Source organism: Bombus vosnesenskii, unplaced genomic scaffold (genome assembly GCF_011952255.1).
Source record: "Bombus vosnesenskii isolate JDL3184/JDL3185 unplaced genomic scaffold, Bvos_JDL3184-5_v1.1 scf7180000013351, whole genome shotgun sequence".
Classification (NCBI taxonomy): domain Eukaryota; kingdom Metazoa; phylum Arthropoda; class Insecta; order Hymenoptera; family Apidae; genus Bombus; species Bombus vosnesenskii.
The window spans coordinates 2,197,161-2,211,199 of record NW_022882987.1 but is presented as its reverse complement, the minus strand read 5'-3'; the positions used below and the strand labels follow the sequence as shown (position 1 = coordinate 2,211,199).

Here is a 14,039-nt window from a genome sequence, read left to right as displayed (position 1 = left end):
GAGGCGACTGGCTAGGACGGTGAGAGGAAGGCAAGAGGAATCACCGGCAAAGGACGGAAAAAGAAGAAGGGACTTTTACAAAACTCATCCATCCCCCAAACCCTGGCCCGCGTAGAGACACTGATACCTACCGGCTGACGGTACCCACCTACAACCCGACGACAATGGATCCTTTGCGGGCAAAAAAGCGTAAAAAGAAAGGGGTAAGAGGGGTTGGGTCGGTGAAAAAGGAGGAGAGGGCAAAAGAGAGCGGTCCACCTCCGGCACGGGGAATGAAAGAAAGAGCGGCAATGATGAAAGCATTGTCCCTGTTCAACGGCTCCTCTCCCTGTGAGCCTTCGAGGCGGCCAGACCATCTTCTCCACCTTCGCCAGCGCCCCATCAGCCCCTGTCCGTATCCGGCATCCCCCTCCTTTTACATCCGATTTTTGTTCTTTCCGACACTGTGTTCACCGCAGAGGTGACGTTCAAAATTATTTAAAACGACGTTTACAGGAACTATGGGCAACTAGGACGGTTGCCAACTTAGGACGGTTAAATCTTGATACTGATTTTACGAGCAACGTCTTCTTGGTTAGGTTAATTGGAAAAGGGAAGAATGAGTGACGGTACGTAGTCAAGTGACTAATGTGATACGTCCAATTTTGGAACTAGAAAAGTTGTGTAGTAAGTTTTAGCACGAATGATCTATAGCATTTTTATACTCGGAATTCACTATTCTACGTAATATTCTATGTAATAATAATTAAGAAAAATATGATTATATGTTTCCTTAAACTTTAATACTCTGATACTGTTATTAAACTTTGATATGTAGCATTTTCATCTATTATTATTTAATATAGCGAACACATTTGAATTGCTATAGGTGGCAGTGTCTGAATCACGGTTCGAACAGCAAATATCGAGACACGACTTAACACGGAAGTAATTACTCGGTCCACATTCTGTCCTCGAGAACGTCCGGACACGTGTCCGTCCGAGGCGAGCTTCCACGAAGATTACGAGACGTGCAACCCCAATTCAGGAATGTAATTCGAGAAGCCAAGTGTTTGCGTGTCTTCGAACGTCGGAGTCCCACGAGCCGATCACAGAAGACCCTTGACTCGTCCCGCGTAATAACGCGATAATCTTCTCGTGCAAAACAAATAATGGGGGTTCCTGCCCCTTGGCTAACTTCAACCCTTTTCCTGAAACTCTGCGATGAAGGAGAGAGAGAAAGAGAGAGAACAATCCCCGATGATCGATCACAATCGGCTCCTTTCGTTCGAGGGTGTTCTTCGCAACGTCGACGCTCGCAGAGAATACAGCCTATACAGGGGTTTAGGGTTACGACCCCTACGCAGCCGTCGCGCTGTTATTCTTCCAACGAAAACTATTTACAAAGTCGGGGCTAATGGCATCAAGAGATTTCGCTCCATATGCCTCGACGCCCCTGCCAGAATTTCGCTCGTTACTACGACTCTCTTGCTTTCTTCTACGACATTAGCGTACTGTTTCTAACCAGATCCACTGAGCCTCCAGTGGCGTACCATCTCCTTTCTTTCGAATTTTTCTATTTATTCGTTCCGTAAATGAGTCTCTCCGAAGCGAAATCAATCCGTTTTTTGTTAATTTCCTAATTTCGTTATACAAGTCCACGATTAACGTTCAATTCTCAATTTGCTTTTAGCTGTTCTCCCCAAAAGGATGACATAAGTGGTGGTAAAATCTAAAGTAAATTTAAAATATAGTGTTTATAACATCATCATTTTTCTGTGTTTTCCAATTTATGGAGTTGATCAGTGTGTCCTCTGAGCAGCTTAATGTCAAAGTTAATGAAAACATATTATTCACAACATTTAAAAATCTTTATCTTCATCGCCACGTGGCTACTTAAGACAGACTCTTCAATTGTGGCCCAAGTGTATTTTAATGTAACGAATGATCTTACATATATACACCGAAGTTAATCGGTTTTCGCAAATTTTTAGAACGCCGACACTTGTTGTGAGATCATAAATACTATCAGCTTTAGGTTTAAACGATTACATGTTATCGAAGCTTTTAGTGGCCCCGTCAAAGTCAAAAACGTCCTTCCTGCCTACGCCAGTGATAATGCCGCTTCTGAACGAGCGTAAAACGAGCCGAGGAAGGGGCCAGCAAATGCACGTGTGGAGCGTAATGCAATAAAAGTTTGTCGAGTGGGTTGAAACGTATGCATATTGACCCGGTCAATCTCGTAACGCTACCGATCATCCACACCTCCATCTTCCTCGCCCCTCCATATTGGTGTCGGTTTCCACGGCTCACCATTGCGTAGGTGCGATCCGTTCATTGAAACGCATTTAACTCGATTTCCAGGACCGGTCTCCATAACACACAGCTCTTTGTCGCCTCGTATGCAAATCGTCCTTGAGAAAACGAGAGACGTACGTACGTGCGTAATTCACGCTGCTTTTCAAAGTCCAAACACGTTACTCGTGTAATTCTCCTACTAAAACCAATCGACACGTACTATATCGCAATCAAATCACACGCTAAAACGTGTCATCCCCTTCATAATATCGATTACATTTGCCCTTAATTTTCCACCGACCAAGTATACAAACGAGTGACAATGGTGTTTTCACAGGTCAACATCCGTACTCGAGAAGAATCGAGAAGGACCGCTAAGTCTACGAAAACGGCGGCTCATTGTGAGAATTTAATTGACCGAGAGCCCGACAATCCCAATCTCGAAACTACCAGCGGAATCGTGGAACAACGTGGATCCACAGAGCGCACCCCTTCGCTCTCGACTTCGGTACCCCTTTCACTCGTGTACACCAACCCTTTCTCGGTCGTCGCCCGTCACGAACGCCTATTCTTCTCGCGTTCTCCTCGTGGCTGCCGCCCCCGCCTACACTCACCCCTAATATCGTCTCGCCCCCTTCGCGACCACGGTTCTTCTCTCCCTTTCGCACAGGCGAACGCGCACAGCGCGCACAAATGGAAAACGGATTGATTAATCGTAGTAATTACCGATCAGCCCCCGCTAATTAGATATCCGACTCCTGCCCACCCTACGGCCCCCAGAGGGTTTCCCGCTTCGCTATACGGGACATAGTGATGGCGGTGGTGGTCGTACCACTGCGAGAGGGGACTTCGCAGACGACCGACGGTACTTGATGAGAGAGAGACGCCGTCAGCCAGCTGAGGGTGGAAAGCACTGCTAAATGAGATTGTTACACGAAGCCAGCCAATGAGTCCGAATCAACGATGTGTACTACACGATTTTGGATTTCTCTGGCTGGACGAACGCACCAGCCGCGCATGCATTGCTTAGTCTCGTTTGTCAAACGTGACGTGTATTCTTTGAGTTATCTTTGAGCCTTATTGTTAATAGGGTTTGCTAACTTCTACCATTTATCTTGGATGATACGTTCGTTGCACCTCTTCGTTTTCTAATTAATATTTTGTTTCTGGAGTCTTTAGAAATTCATTCAAATAAATTTATCGTTCTACGAACGATACACGAAAGTCGGTCGATTATTAGAACTATCACAATTTAAACAAATGATTTGAAGAAAGAATTTCACCAAGCCGGAAACGAAAGAAGGAATCGATCAAAGAACTTTGAGGTACGCTCTTGCAAAGAATACTGAAGACAAATATTCCGTTTACCATACCTTTGCAAATGTTTCTGCTAGCTTACTGGCATTTTGACAACAGTGAACTTATCAAATATCGGAGAAAAAATTTTTTCAAGCATCTTTAAACGACATTCTACTAAAGGACACTAAACACACAAACCATCGACCCTACCGTTCCTAATGAAATATCCAATTTCAGTATGATCCAATTTCCACCAACATCAAACCAAAGTTTTCGCACATTTTTCTACGCATCACTCGATGATGACCAAACAGTCTGGCAACGAACGTTGCTCCATTCCCTTTGGTCCGCTTCTATCGCAGCACCATCAATCGCGCGGCGAGGCGCGCGAGCTCCTGCGGGCCTCCTTCGCGTCGCGGATCAAGCTCGACGTTGTGCAGGCTCGTTTGTACGTTGTAAGAGCAGGTGATGCCGGGGACCGTAAGTCAGCCGGGTGTACGGTGTCACCGGTGCGCGCTCGTATCGCGTCACTCCATCACCTCGAGGCCCTTTCTCGCACCGCTGACGCGCCTTACACGGCTGCCCCAAGATTTTCAACTCGGTCGAGCATGAGCGCGGGGGCTTCGGTTACCCTACAGAGTTTCAGCAGCGGCCGCGACCCACGATAAACTTGGATCCTTGTCACGCATCCGGATCTTCCGTCGTCTCCAGAAATCCAAGAGCCTCGAGATACACCGGGCTCGAAAGTGTATAGGATGTTCATACGCTTCCGTGGTATAAATTTGCAGTTTCGAAGATTTTTAAGATGCAGGAAGGTGTGTTCTTTGTGGTCTGGTTGATCAATATTTAATAATCTGTTGCTTTTTGAGTTTTTTAGATGATCCACCATAAATCCTCTTGAAATGTTAATCACACGTTTTTCAACAGGCTGCACGTTCTAACATCGTTGTTTTATTTTCCTTGCTGTGGTACGAATTATGGGACTGAATAAATAAAGGGGAATTGTATTTATAACGAACTATTTTCGAATTCATTTTTATCATTGTGATACGATATTTTTTCGCATATGAAGGGGTTGAAATATGGACACGAAGATAGAGTATTACGATTCTTATTCAAATGGTTTATACAAATTTAAATTACTTTTTAGCGCCATATAAAGAAAAATTTCTCCGAGAGATCAATTTTCCCAATCCCAGGAACAGCATCAGAAAGAGAAGGAATTTTTCTTTTACCCGACAAAGGCCGACTCGTGCACCGAAGGTCCTGCTTCCCGGAACGAGCTCATTTGCGGCGAATCGGCTGTTCTCCAGCTCTCACGGCTAATCGAATCGCCTAATCTTCGTCGGATTCGAGTCGAATCGCTCCTTACACGGAATGCAAACGACTCAGGCCGTATCCCGCGCAACCTTTCTTCCCACGAGGACCAGGAACGGAAAGCGTCGCCCACCATAAATCCAGCCAATACAAACCGACCAAGAGGATCAACCTGTACAATCCCACCTGTACTTCACGCAAACATTACCAAACTCCGTTTGCCTCGTATCAAACGGCAGTCTAACTATACCATATTCAATTACCACGTCTTATTTAAACGCTGTCTGTAGGTTCCGTGGTGGTTCACGTTAACAAAACACGTTGCCACCTCCGCGCATCCGGATGATTTACCATCAGCCATCATTCCATCGTCCCGACAGCGATGGTTTTGGCCCAGCAACGTTTTCGCGGAACGCGTAAAAGAGATTAGTTCGGCCGTGGCCGCAGAAGTGACGTTTAATGGCCATTGCGCTCAAAACTGCGACAACCGCGCGCGCCCGGTGCAACAATATTTGCGAAGCACGCGGCACAAGTAGGATCGGCGATGTGACGAGGAAGGGAGGGTGCAGTGTCGACCAAGGGGGAGGGATATTAACATCCGGTCTGAGGATTTACGGCGCCATTCGCGTGGCTCCCGGGTCTCGGACGATTTTGTAAAACGAAACGTCTCGTTAGCAAGTCGCTTACAGCCGAACGCTCTGCGTGTCCACGTGTTATATGCATGTGTATATATAGACATGGATGTACGTACACGTTTATAACGTACACACCGGGACGAAGACTGCTTGGTGGTTTTACAGCGGTCTAAATTACCCGTGCGACGTACAGTTATGATGTTAACGATCCGCTCGAGGAACCGCGACAACGACGGAGCAGGGAGGAAGGGTGGTCGAGTGCCTGTACACCGTGCTAGTCGCCTGGTGCATGCGAAATCACTCTGTGAATGTTAACAGATTCTTCGGCTCAAAACAGATATCGTATCGCGAGATGAAAAAAAATAGCGTGTTCCTTTTGATAGGGTGTTGGTGGTAAACGTGTTAGGTTCGTTAGCGGCGTCGATAAAGTTGTTCGTTTTGTTTTGGATGAGTGGACGAGTTATTAAGCTTGTTTCGTTTGAAATTGTCTACTGATTATTCGATAACATCCGATAAGTCCAATAAGCGTTGTAAATATACGAAGATCGATGCGTATTGGCTTGATTTAAATGTAATTTCGATTCTTACTAAACCTGTACCTACCGAGAGAAATAATTTCAAGAGACTCATACTTCGTAGTCTATGATAAAATCGTTTTGCAAAAATGATATTCTGTGATCACAAGAAACTTGAACCTCGACCGAATTTGTTAGGCGCAGTGTGCGACAATGTCTGTTTTAGGTCCATTACGTTACATAAGTTTGAAGAGGATATGAATACAACTACGTGATATTCTTCCATGACACTATTTGACTACCACCTTTTGCAGACATTGCGGAGTTAGTTAGATAGAAGACATATGAATTGTTTCACAAATGGATGACGTATGACTGAACCAACGAGTACAGCATCTCAGTCAAAATCTTCATACAATCATATGGATGATGACAATATGAAACGAAATAATACTATCGTAATGAATTAACTCATTTTTACATTCCACGAAATCACTATTACTTTCTCATCAAGGGAATAAGTAAGATCCGAAGAACGAGAGTTTCAATAAACGCGACGTTGCTGTATGGCAACGGAGCCGAGTGCCAGACTCTTTTTCCTCTGCTTGGAGAACGAAGGCCGGGCCGGAGGACGGTAAATTTCGAGCGGTGATTAAGCGTCGTCTCGGGGGCTTAAGCGAAATCGCTCTTCGTCTCCGTTAACATCAAAATCCTCTTAAGACACCGGTTCGCCGTCGCGGCAGCTCGGTTGCAGCTGTAAGTGATAAAATTATTTCAACCTCCGGTCAAATAGAGCAAATCGCGAACTCCACGACGGACGTGCATCGCGCGAAGAAAAACACCTCGACGGCGATGCGCGCAAGAGCGCGGGGACGCGGCGCGGGAATAAATGGCCTGGCCGATAAAATTATTTCGGACGCGATGTTAAGAAAGGAAGTCTCGCGGCGCCGCGCGATACTCGTCGACAGCCACGCGGTTGGAGCAAAGAGCAAAATGATATACCTGCGAGAAGCGCCCTCTGAAAATTGATTAACGAACGTGGCTACCTTCTTGCGTAAATTTGTTGCGACTAAGTACTTTGGGAAAGCAAACGTTCGTAATAATTAATGTTTCGTTTGAAACGAACAGACTTTATAGTAGCGTGTGCGCTAAATACAAAAAGAAAATAGGCCCTTTATAAAGATTTATTGATCGAAAATGGTATTCTAGAAGAAGCTAAATACAAAAAATACTGATTCTTCGCAAAGAGTTCTCGATCTAAAATGGAGATCGGAAAGAATAGCACGCTACGTAATAAATTATTATGCTTCTCAACGAGTTACATTAAAATTACGTTAGTTACTAAAGGCCACGCGATAGTAATCTAACTATCAGCGAAATCAAGAAAAGAGAAATAAACGTCATGAGTAGACACGAAAATCTACCGCAAATTGCGCAACGTCTACGAGAACACGCGTCATCGGGGATGAACGGGCCGACTGATAAACTTATTTCGAGCGAGGCGCACGAGCAGGGAGCCGGTAACAGCGAGAAACGGTCGTCAACGCGCGGCAAGGTGTCGACGAAACGAACGGCCTAGGCGATAAAATTATTTCGACGAAATAGAGTAAATGGTGGATTCGCAGCGGAGGAAAAACGCGTCGGACGCGGCGTCGAAATAAACGGCCTAAGTGGCAGTTGCCGCACGTGGGGCGGGAGGAGATGGACCGGGGGGACGGGCAGACCGATAAATAACTGCTGGTTTATTAGCCAGATACGCGACGGTGGGGAGGGAACGGTTAAATTAGCAGAAATATTAGTACACATTTGCGCCACTGCGAAACACGCTGCTGTTCAACGGAAGTAGTGACAGTCGTGTGTCATACTCTACAAACAAGGAGATGGAATAGAATAGTTTTCGAAGTATGTTTTCTCCGACTCGCATAAATTAGAACAACTCAGTCTTAAATTAACTTAATAATAAATCACATCAATCTTATTAGATTTTACGTAATGGAAGTGGCGTAATTGGATTTAATAGATCGTTTTGAATTTCGATAACGATGTTATCGTTACTGTTTGGCTATAAACATTAACATAAAGAAATTTCTTAATTTGATTTTGATCGGCTAACTTGTACGAAAGTCCAGGATACCTCTAGTTTTAAAAAGATAATATTCTTCTTTAGCTTTTAGTAAATTTTGTCCTCGAAAATAATTTACAACACCTCCTTTGATATCGCTATGCACTGTACAATCTAACGAATCGAGTTCCACTTCCGACTGTAGGATTAATCAGCCTGGTCCAGGAGAAAATGACATATACGTTGTCCGATCGGATAAATTCCATCTTGAACTCAATTCGAGAGCTGTTTCATCCCCGCGATACACGATTCCTGGTAAGTTAGCACGCGTACGCGGAGGATCGCGAAGGGTTACACACGGTAACAAGCTGGCAACGCTTCTAACTACTGTCCGGGCTGATATATGTGACGGAAAATTGTGGGCGAAGGTAGCGAGAAAGAGAGAGCGGGACAGTGAGCAGAAACAGAGTAGCGAATGGAGAAAACGAAGTAGCGGAGGGGAGTGAAGGAGGTGTATCGCGGAAAGAAGAAAAAGGGGTGGTTGCCGTTGGGCGAGGGCGGACTGCGTCCTTCGTGCACGTAGACGCAAGGGGAACGCGTTTTATTTACGAATTATTTCATTTGTCTCGCGTATTCTAATTAGACCTGCTATTTCTAAGCAACACCACTGGCATCGTCCGTCGACGTCGTCGTCGCCGTCGTTCCTGAACGCAGCCCTCGTCCGAGCTAACGTTCCACGGTGCAACGGCCATGCTCTAATTGCATTACGGAAACATGAGTTTCCCCCGGCGAAATATATCACGAAACTTATCGCGCCACGAAGAAATTGCCGCGGCCCTCGCATACACTTCGCCGGCGCGCAAGTGCAAGCCTCGTAAGCTCTGCGGCCCGCCTACGTGCGCCCTTATACCTGCCCACCCACGCGAAGCATACATCACAGCCCGCACTTTCGGTCTGCGTGAAAAAAGAAAGAAAGCAGAAAGAAAAGAAACAGAACGCCTCCTTTCCATGCCTCTCGCTTCGTTTCGCGAGTTTCTCTCAGGAAAATCCACGAGATTCCGCGACCGAACATCGAAGTAACTTCATCGTTTTTACGTAATTTCTTTAACCTCCTTCTTGGCTCAACCACGATCGACTTAATTAACCTCGAAGTTACCGCGGAATGTGAAGAGCCGCACGACGAGCCTCGTCGAGGTTATTTCGGATGCATCGGAGCATGGTCGAGCGGTGAAAAGTTATGCGCTACTAATTTGCGCGTGGACATCGGTTACGGTTAATTACGAGGCCGGCAGCGACGGAAAATGTCAGCGATATGGACAGATGCCTGAGAAAATATTGGTGGCACGGGGGAGCACGTAAACAGGGAGCCTTGCCAAAAATTCCGCGCGCGTTACATCGCACGCGTCTCTCTCTCTTTCCCTCTCTTCTTGCGAGCGGCTGCACCGCCGCGACGCAATTAACACCGTTCAGGACTCGGCCGCGCAATTATCGTGGCATCGCGTAGGCGTCGCTAGAACGTGCACCAAATAAATATTAACGCGTGGCTCGATGAAAAAAATCCCGATCGCCGGAGGCCTCCTTAAACTTGATTTGTGCTCAATTACCGTGCTCCACGTCCACCACCCTTTATCCCCCGTCTTCTTGTCCCTTTCAATTCCTGTCTCGAGCCAACCTCTACTCTCTTTCTCCGTCTTATTATACGAGCTCGTCGTTTCGCGAGGCGTCGCGACGATTTTATTTATACGCGCCGCAAACCACCCGCGTCTCGGTGGCGTCGCGATGCAATGAGAACGCGAGCAGACGTGCCGGACCAACCGCGTGCAGCCAAGATGGGCGAAGGGAGGAAGAGGATGGGAAACGTAGAGCAATTCGTTTCGCATTTTATATCCGGCCGCAGGAACCGTCGCTGATTCACCCCCGTGGACGACACCGTAAACGGGAACGCGGATTATTTCGATCCTTGGTGAGGTTTACTGAACCTGAGACAGCCTCCGGGGAATTCTTACATTCCGGTCGGTATAAACAAGATTCTTGCTGAACGACGCCGATACATCGACGGAGTTACAGTGCGATCCGTTAAAAACCACGACAAATTTTTTGGCCCGCAAGTCCAATGGAGGTTATGTGCAACAGGACAGTTCAGTCTAAGAAGCTATCGAGTGTATGTTATAGAAAGTTCACACTCACGTGAAAGTTACAATCTTGTAGTTAAATTGTCCTTATATAAGCCGCTCGTTTGCCAAATGAATTTAACTCCGTGAAATAAAGAGTAGAAAATATCGATGAAACTTGGCCTGTGAGCGGTGCATACTGTACCTATATACCGTACTTATTATAATATTACGCGAATGTTCTTTCTTGGTCACTAGCGCATCCCTTTCTGCCACATATTATGTAACTTCTTAAGCAATTATAAAAAAAATAATTCTCCAGAAAGATTGCAAGGATTATAACTTGTTTCTCTGAGAAGCACCTGTATCCCATTTCGTATACCTTCTCATAATCCCTGAAATAAATTAGGAAAGAAACGTTTAAACGCAAATCCAATCCCCTAAACGGTTCTGTACGAATGCGACGAAATTTCAAGGGGTGACAGCGGGGAAGGAACGCGTATTTTCCGAGAACTTGTACGAGAACGGAAGGGTGAAAGGGCCGCTTAAACATCACGGTAAACAGGGGCCGGTGTAATTCGGATGCTGGCGCAGGTGTTACGCGGAAACATCTATCAAGATAGCGAGATACGAGTCAAGGGGGACGCTTTCGTCCTCTGTAAAGAGAACGGCGTGGATTGGGGAGGGGGAGAGGTAACTGTGGATCAACTCGAAGAAACGAGGGATTTCACGGGACAGGACGTACTAAGCTTCCACGAGGGTGCTCTCTGGCTCGTCTTAACCCTTTCCGCCTCGTAACGGATCGCGTGGAATTAACTTTTCTTCAGGACGCGCGACTCTTCCAAGAGTTTGTCCAGGAACTTCCTTTGACGTGACGTGAATTAGGAGGATCTTTATTTTGGATTTGGATCAGAATTTTGTGAAACCGGTAGCTTTAATATGTGTCTTTAGGTTTATAAAAAATAGTTATTTAATTATGGATATTGTTAGACTGGAGTGTTTATGCAAATCGATATGAAGTACGATGAACGATACTATGTGTCGTTATATTCAATAGTTTGCTGTTAATGAAACTCGGATTTAGTGTTCCACCACCGATTAATCGATTAATATATTTGATAACAACACACACGAACGTAACCAATAAGATAATTCCTAGAAATATTTCTCGGTCTTCACGGTTTCGATTATGGCCTACTCATCTAACTCAATGTTTTCTATGCTAGTGCTTTTTCATGACGTGCGCAAACTATGTTTCCAATGCTGAAATTATTTAGAGTAACGATAACACGAGTTCTATTTATAATACGGTACGTATTGTATGTCGTCAGTTTTGATTAGGATAAGAATCTATGAATATTTCATAAAGACACTTCAGTCTTTCTGAACTTCGTACAACGATAAAAAAGAAAAAACACAGCCACGAAAAGAATATCAAGCGTATTCTGGGAATTTCTGACCACAAACACAATTTTAGAAATTCGAATTCGATAATACAAGTTGAGTCTAAAACGCTGGTCCTAATGATTTAGATGTACCCTATTGACTTTATGGATCTGAAAAACTTACATCTGATCCTTTTTATCTCGATCCAGCAAATAAAAGGAATATTCATGCTAATAACGTTAAACAGATATCTCACTGATACCCGAAAATATTTGAAAAAACTCGCTCCCACTCATCCCCTTCTGAATTTCCTTCGAATTTATCGATTCGTCGTAAAGGCCTACTATCATAAGCGGTCGTGAAACTCACAATCGAATGTCGAAAACTAAACGATTCCCGTGCACACGCGCCACTGCCATCAAACTCGTGGAGAACTTAGGGATGATAATCCTGCGAAGGCGCATCGGCAATTAAATTCGCGTTTCCCGGAGAACGAAACGAAAGGCGGCATATCCCGCGAGACTAATCCCGGCCCGCTATAAACAGCAGTCGAACGATTAACCGTATCATTATGAATCATAAGAGGAACGAAGGCAGCGGCTTATTAATTGCGATCGTTCCGAAGCGGCATTCCGCGTATGGCAAATTGCCGTAAGGTAACGCGAACGACCGTAAAATGTAACCTCGCCATCTTGTTGGCTGGAATCTCGAGCGCGTGTTCGTTTCTTTTCCCCCTGCCCTCTCTTTTCCCCTTTTTTCCGTTCTCTCTTTTTCATTTTAATTCGAGCATCGATGGGGAGAGCGTGAAAAAAAAATCTGTCGACATTTAACTGGAGGCAGTGAGCCACTCGTAACGCGTTCCATATATCAGCGATGCGTTCGTGGAATGTTGCTGCTAACGATTATTGTTCGAAGGTCCGCGTACGATGAACGATAATAAAAAACGAGTACAAAGTGCATATTTTCAGATAGACTAATTTAGCTTGGAATAATACATACATAATTTAACACACGATCAGATAGTTGTTCAGAGATCGGAATTAGAAACCGTGCGGAAAGTATTCCAAGAGCAGAGGCAGCACGCCTTGTCGAGCTTATCAGCCGCACCTGCAGCCGCATTCTAAGCGGATGCAGCCACCTACGAGGGGCCGGTTAACCTGTTCCTCGCGACGATCGAGATCCTGGTCAGCGGACGATACCAGCGTTTGTATACCGCAGAAACCCGCGGCGATGGGCTCGCGGTGTCTCGCATTTTTCGCTATCGCGTTTATGGCGAGCGGAACCGAAAATCTCGCCGGAGTACACGCGCTCGTGAGTGCGTTTATCGGTAGCGTCAAAATTCCACAGAATTTACGGTATTCTTGTTTCGATATACGAACGTCGAATACAAGGAACAAGAGCACAGAGGCGAACAGCGAAAAAAGAAGAAAAACGAAGAAGGTAGAATAAAGAGAAAAGTAGAACGAGGCGGTTTACTTGTCTCGGAAATCGGTCGAGAGCGAAGAAAGACGATCTCTCTGTCTCGCTCCCTCGACGGCCCAGATACGAAAATCGTAAAGTCGCTACATAATAGCGGCTAGTATAATCCGGTACGGCACTTCGCGCCGAGATTAAAGGTGCATAAAGCGGGCTCGCATAAACGTTTTACAGGCTGCTCGCCTACCTGGCTGCCAAGCGTGCAAGCCGCGCGAACGAGATATTATTTTGAACGTCTCGTTACGTCGCTGCGTGGCCGGCTTCGACAGTGTTACGGTTTTATTCCGCGGGAAATATTCGCCTTACCCGTGTTAACGCGTGTGGTCGAACCGCAGCGAATAACAGAATAGAACAACCGTGGTACGGTTTTAAAGAAATAATCGTCGAACAATGCGACACTCTGAGGGTCGTTAAGGTTTACGACCGGTGAAAGTCGAACGACGATGACTGTCGGATAGGGAACGTGGGAAATGCGGATAGAGAGATAGCGAGATGGAAATTAAGAAAACGATGTTGTCACGTCCTTTGTCTTTTCGTGATTTATTTACCTTTACTCGGATCGATAAAATTTTGTTCTTGATAAAGGTGCCATTTGTAAATCTTCGATAATAAAAAGATAAGATTTCTCAGATTGGCACATTCTACTTTGTTGTAACTACGAGTCGCAAAAATCGAATTCCTAAATTCCTGGCCGACAGACCGATACGTCAAATTCTTTTCAGCTTGCTTCAATAGCTTTCCTTCGAACGGAACGCGAAAACCCATTGAAACGGCAGCTTTATCTTCGACAAGGGGCACGCCAGGAATCCCGCGGGCTCAACAATGCCGTCTAATGGTGGTGCGGAGACAGGTATCGCGGGAATTTCGAAATCTACCACACGGTTGCGTACGTTTCAAAGTGTTGTCGATACAGTTCTCCGTATTTCGCGCGATCGACGCGTTCAACTAATCTACTTGTCTC

General features: G+C 45.6%; 1 protein-coding gene across 4 annotated transcripts in view; it reads right to left on the bottom strand.

Annotated features, from left to right (window-relative positions):
• The window catches only part of LOC117236609 (homeobox protein homothorax), a 503,579-nt gene that overhangs the window by 110,180 nt on the left and 379,360 nt on the right, over positions 1–14,039 (bottom strand). The window lies entirely within an intron of this gene.